Consider the following 6,600-nt stretch of genomic DNA (forward strand, 5'->3'; position numbering starts at 1 on the left):
TGTTTGTTTGTTTGTTTTTGTCTTTGGAAAAAGGCTTATAGCTTATTTTGTTTGTTTCCATTTCTTTTTTTTTTCTTTAATCAGGTTTTTTTTTCTTTTTTTGTTTTCTTAATCAGACTTGTTTTAACAAATCAAAGCACACCTAGTTAAAGGTCCAAACACCCCCACTGTAAGCAAAAAAGAACTCTGCAGAGGACTAAACAGGGAAAGAGCAGCCAAAATCACAAAAGAAGATGGAGTATAAACAGCATACACCAGAAACATTCCTGAAGTATGAGGCCCTGGACAGTGTATAACCCCTTCTTAATATAGCATCATACTTAGAAGCAGGAAACATAACAAGCCTTCATAACGCACACAAGATGGAAACCTAGAAAAATAACAAAATGGAGGAATTCTCTCCCTGGAAGATAGGGGTACCTGGGTGGCTCAGTTGGTTAAACATTCAACTCTTGAATTTTGCTCATGTCATGATCTTATGGTTTCTGAGTTCAAGCCCCACATCAGGCTTTGTGCTGACAGTGTGGACCCTCCTTGGGATTTACTCTCACTCTTTTCTTCCCTCTGTTCTTCCCCTACGTTGTCTGTCTGTCTGTCTGTCTCTCTCTCTCTCTCTCTCTCAAAATAAATAGACTTAAATAAAAAGATAGATCAAAAACTCTCAGCCAGGGATTTGCTCAAAACAAATGTAAGCAATAACTGACAAGAATTTAGACAAGTCATAAGAATACTAGCTAGGTTTGGAAAAAAATAGAAGACACCAGAGAAACCATTGCTAAAGAGATAAAAGACCCAAATGAATAGATGATATAGAAGATAAAATTATGGGATATAATGAAACTGAAAAGGACAGGGAAAGAAAATAATTACATCTGAAATATAGACTAAGGAAATTAAAAATTCCATAAAGCACAATAATATCCATATCATAGGAATCCTGGAAGAAGAACAGGAAAAGAAGCAGTACCTTTGTTTGAACAAATGACAGAAGAGAACGGCTCTACTCTGGGGAAGGAAACGAGCATTCAAGTCCAAGAGGCACAGAGAATTCCCCCTCAAAATCAACAAAAACAGGACAACACCAAGACAGAAAATAGTGAAATTTTCAAAACACAAAGATAAAGAGAGAATTCTGAAAGCAGCTAGGGACAAACAGTCCTTAACCTGGATGGGTAAACACATAGAGTTAGTAGCAGATCAGTCCCTTATGGCAAGCAAAAAAGGAGTGGCATGATATGCTCAATGACCTAAATAGGACAAATATGCAGCCCAGAGTACTTTATCCAGTAAGGCTAACGTTCAGAATAAAAGAAGAGACAGTTTCTAAGAAAAGCAAAAACCAAGGAAGTTTGTGAACCTTAACCAGCTCTGCAAGAATTATTAATGGGGATTCTTTGAAAGGGAAAGAGAAACCAAAAACAATACAGACTAGAAAAGAATAGAGTCAATAAACAGAAACAGTGACTTTAAAGGTAATGCAATGGCACATAATTTATATCTATCAAAAATCATTCTAAACATAAGCGGACTAAATGCTCTAGACAAAAAAAAATAGTGTATCTGAATGGATTAAAAAAACAAAATAAAAAAGCCCCCCAAAAACAAGACCCATTGATATGCTCCTTCCAAAATACTCATGTGAGATCCAAAAACACCTCCAGACCGAAAGTTAAGGGATAGAGAAACATTTATCATGCTAATGGAAGTCAAAAGAAAGCTGGGTTTGTCATATTTATATCAGACACACTAGATTTTGACTAAAGACTGTGATAAAGGATGATGAAGGGCACGATATTATAATAAAGGGGACTTTCCAGCAAGAATATCCAACAATTATAAATATTTAATTCCCCAACTTGGGAGGAGCCAAATATATAAATAACAAACATAAAGAAACTCATTGATAATAATACTATAATAGTAGAGTATTTTAAACCTGAGTTTTAACAATGGACAGATCATGTCCATGAGGAAACAATGGCCTTGAATGACACATTGAACAAGGTGGACTTAATAGATATACCCAGAGCTTTTCATCATAAAGCAGCAGAATTTTTCTCAAGTGCACACGGAATATTCTCCAGAATAAATCACATACTGGGTCACAAATTAGTCCTCAACCAGTACAAAAAAATTAAGATCATATCATGCATATTTTCAGGTCACAACACTATAAAACTTGAAGTCAACCATAAGAAAAAGTTTGGAAAGACCACAAATACATGGAGGTTAAAGAATATCCTAGTAGAGGAGCCAACATTGCAGAGAAGTAGGGGGATCTGTACTTCCCACGTCTCTCAAAGAAGGGCTGAAGCCAAAGGACTTTGAAGCCCAAGAATCTGGGAGGAAGAGAGACCGAGTCCACCAGAGAGAATCTAGGACAACCTAAACCTAACAGCCTATAGGTGGGTGATTTGGAACTGGGGGAGATAAAACGGGCCATGAACACAGGGAGGGGAGGGATCCCCTTCTGGGGAGAGACAAAGGGAAGAGAAAGAGCAGCTGGGAAAGCATAGGACTATATCTGGAAAAGAGAAAAACCTCAGACTGGAATGGAGAGGGATCCCACCTATAACTAGAGGGCTTTCTTCGGATTGAGGCCAGCTGCCCTGTTTGTACACCCGAGGATGAGGGCAGCCACCTCCGGGTTTGGTGGTACGTCAGGGGCATAGTCCACAGCAGGAGAAACCAATCCCTTCCCTGAAGGGCTGCAGTACAGGGAAAAACCAGCCAGACCACATATCAGGGGGCATAGGAAAGCACTTTCACAATGCCAGGGCGCACGGGAGGGAGCGGGAGCGGAGGTTAACTCCCAGATAAGCTGCGGGGCACCGGACTCAGGGAACCGAGAAAGACCACCCAGTCTGCACCTGCAGCACACTAAAGACGGCCCAAATGGAGCCCACTGGTCCGGGAAGAAGAGACTGGGGGTTCGCTATTTTTCACCCCACCAACACCAAGGCAGAACCTCAGGGATCAATTCCCAAGGTCCACAGTGGAGGAGGGACCTGCTACACCAAACAAAGCCCCTCCGAGCTGAGGAACTGCATATCTAATGGAGCAGGACAGACGCTGAAGAACTAGATGGCACCCTCCTCCAGACCAGCGCTGCACATCGCCTGGATTAACTCTAGGACAATGCCTGTTATTTAGGTATATTCTCCCTTTTCTCCTTATCTCTTCCCTCCTCTAGGCTGGTTACTCTGGCTATTGGTTTGCCTAAACAGATATATCTAATCCATTCTCTTGATACATGTTCTACACTTCCTTCTTTACTTTCTTTCTCTCTGGAAAAATCAAACCATATAGTTTCTCTGTCTGGGTAACTTTATCTTCGTTTCTTTTTCCTTGCCTCCTTCCTTATTTTCCTTTCTTTCTCTCTCTCGATTAAGCCTTCTAATCGCTCTACCTGGTCAATGTTTACTTCTTCTTTTTCCCTGCCCTGTCATTTCTCTCTCTGTATGTGCTCTTCCATCAGCATTGCCTCCACCCTGTGCTTTACTTATAGCTTGTGTTTCTGGTTTTTTGCTTTTGGAGTGTTTTTTGTTGTGGGGTGGGGGGGGTTGTTTTTGTTTGTGTGTGTGTTTGTGTGATTTTTTTCCCCTGTTTGTTTGTCTGATTGTTTTCCTTTCCAGGGCTACATCAAGGAACAAATAAAAGCACACCTGGTGTTAGATCCAAAACATTAGTAGGAGCAGGGAAATAAAATAACCAAAGTCACAACAAGAGAGATCAAGCAACACACTCCAGAAAACACCTTCTGAATGGCCAGGCCCTGGACAGTGTATAATCCCCTTTAATATAGCATTGCTCACAGATGCAGAGCACATCACAAGCTTTTAAAACTCAGAAGGGACAGAAAACTAGCCAAAATGAATATGGATAACACAATGATTCTAAACCCATATCTTTCAGTAATAACACTGAAAGTAAATGGACTAAATGTTCCAATAAAAAGACATAGGGTATCAGAATGGATTAAAAAAAAAAAACCATGACCCATCTCTTTGCTGCCTACAAGAGACTCATTTTAGACCTGAAGACACCTTCAGATTGAAAATGAGGGGATGGAGAACTATATATCATGCTACTAGAAGTTAAAAAAAAAAAAAAGCTGGAGTAGCCGTACTTATATCAGACAAAGTAAACTTTAAATCAAAGGCTGGAGCAAGAGATGAAGAAGGGCATTATATAATAATTAGAGGGTCCATCCATCAGGAAGAGATGACAATTGTAAATATCTATGCATTGAATTCAGAAGCACCCAAATACATAAAACAATTAACCACAAACATAAGCAATCTTATTGATAAGAATCTGGTAATTGTAGGGGACTTTATTACTCTACTTACATATTAATAAACAGATCATCTAGACAGAGGATCAGTAAAGAAACAATGGCCTTGAATGAAACATTGGACTGGATGGACTTGACAGATATATTTAGAACTCTACATCCCAAAGCAGTGGAATATACTTTCTTCTTGAGGACACATGGTATATCCTCCAAAAAATATCACATACTGGGTCACAAAACAGCCCTCAGTAAAGAAAAGACTTGAGATCATATCATGCACACTTACAGATCACAATGCTATTAAACTTGAAATCAACTACAGGAAAAATTCTGGAAAACCTCCAAAAGCAGAGAGGTTAAAGAACATCCTACTAAAGAACAAATGGGTCAACCAGGCAATTAGAAAAGAAATTTAAAAATATATGGAAACAAATTAAAGTGAAAATATAACAATCAAAACCCTTTGGGATGCAGCAAAGGCAGTCCTAAGAGGAAAATACATTGCAATCCAAGTCTATCTCAAGAAATAAGAAAAAAACCCAAATACAAAATCTCAGAGCACACCTAAAGGAACTAGAAGCAGAACAGCAAAGACATCCCAAACCCATCAGAAGAAGCGAAATAATAAAGATTAGGGCAGAAATAAACAATATAGAATCCAAGCAAACAGTAGAACAGATCAATGTAACCAAGAGTTGGTTTTTTGAAAAAATAAACAAAATTAATAAACCTCTAGCCAGGCGTCTCAAAAAGAAAAGAGGCCCCAAATAGATAAAATCATGAACTAAAATGGATTTAATACAACCAATGCCTCAGCAATTTTCAAGGAATACTATGAAAGTATTATGCCAACAAACCGGACAACCTGGAAGAAATGGACAAATTCCTAAACACCCACATGCTATCAAAACTCAAATGGGAAAAAATAGAAAATTTGAATAGACCCATAACTTGTGAAAAATTGAATCAGTTATCAAAAATCTCCCAACAAATAAGAGTTCTGAACCAGATGACTTTCTGGGGGAATTCTACAATCCATTTAAAACAGAGTTAATACCTATCCTTCTCAGGTTGTTCCAAAAAATATATATATTTAGGTCTTTCAAGTTTAGGTCATAAACATTTATAATTGTTAGTTCTTCTTTATGGACAGACCTCATAATTATGATATAATGCACTTCTTCATCTCTTGTTACAGCCTTTAGTTTAAAATCTAGTTTGTCTGATATAAGGATGGCTACCCCAGCTTTCTTTTGATTTACAGTAGCATGATAGATGGTACTCCATCTTGTCACTTTCAATCTGAAGGTGCCTTCAGGTCTAAAATGAGTCTATGGTAGACAGCAGATGGATCCGGTTCTTTGCTTATCCATTCTCATGCCCTATGTCCTTTTATTGGGGCATTTCGTCCATTTACATTCAGAGTTATTTTGAAAGATATTCATTTAGTGTCATTGTGTTATCTGTAGGTTTCTTGCTTATAGTGATGTCTCTGGTCCTTTGTAGTTTTCAGTATTCTACTCACAGAGTCCCCATTAGGATCTCTTGCAGTGCCGGTTTAGTGGTCATGAAGTCCTTCAATTTTTGTTTGTATGGGAAAACCTTTATCTCTCCTTCTTTTCTGAATGACAGGCTTGCTCAATAAAGGCTTCTTGGCTGCATGTTTTTCCTATTCATCACATTGAATATGTTCCACCACTCTCTTCTGGCCTGCTAAGTTTCAATGGACAGGTCTGCTTTTACCCTTATGTGACTACCAATATCAGTTAAGTCCCGTTTGTCCTTAGATGCTTTCAGAATTCTCTCGTTATCTTTGTAATTTGCCAGTTTCACTATGATATGCTGTGGTGAAGACCTATTCTTTTTAAATCTGAAGAGAGTTCTCCGTGCCTTGTGGATTTGGATGGTAGTTTCCTTCCCCAGATTAGGGAAGTTCTTAGGTATAATTTGTTCAAGTAAACCTTCTGTGATTCCCTGTCTCTCTGCCCCTTCCTTGCTCACACTCTATCTCTCTGTCCTTCATAAATAAGTAAACATTAAAACAGATTTTTAAAAATGTCTACTTAAACAAACAACAAGCAGAATAACCAGAATAAAGAAAGGATGGAATAAGAGGAAGAAAAGGAGGGGGGGGGGATATATTGTAATGTATATATAAGAATTGACCAAGAATAAAATCAGAAAATGAAAAACCTCTGGACCAACATCTGATGGTGCCTCGGAACTGGTGGTGTCCTGGTCTGGAGGGTGAGCCATCTGGTTCAGTCAGTGTCAGTCTTGTTCAAGTACATACACAGTTACCA

The sequence above is a fragment of the Suricata suricatta genome, chromosome 5 (genome assembly GCF_006229205.1).
Source record: "Suricata suricatta isolate VVHF042 chromosome 5, meerkat_22Aug2017_6uvM2_HiC, whole genome shotgun sequence".
Classification (NCBI taxonomy): domain Eukaryota; kingdom Metazoa; phylum Chordata; class Mammalia; order Carnivora; family Herpestidae; genus Suricata; species Suricata suricatta.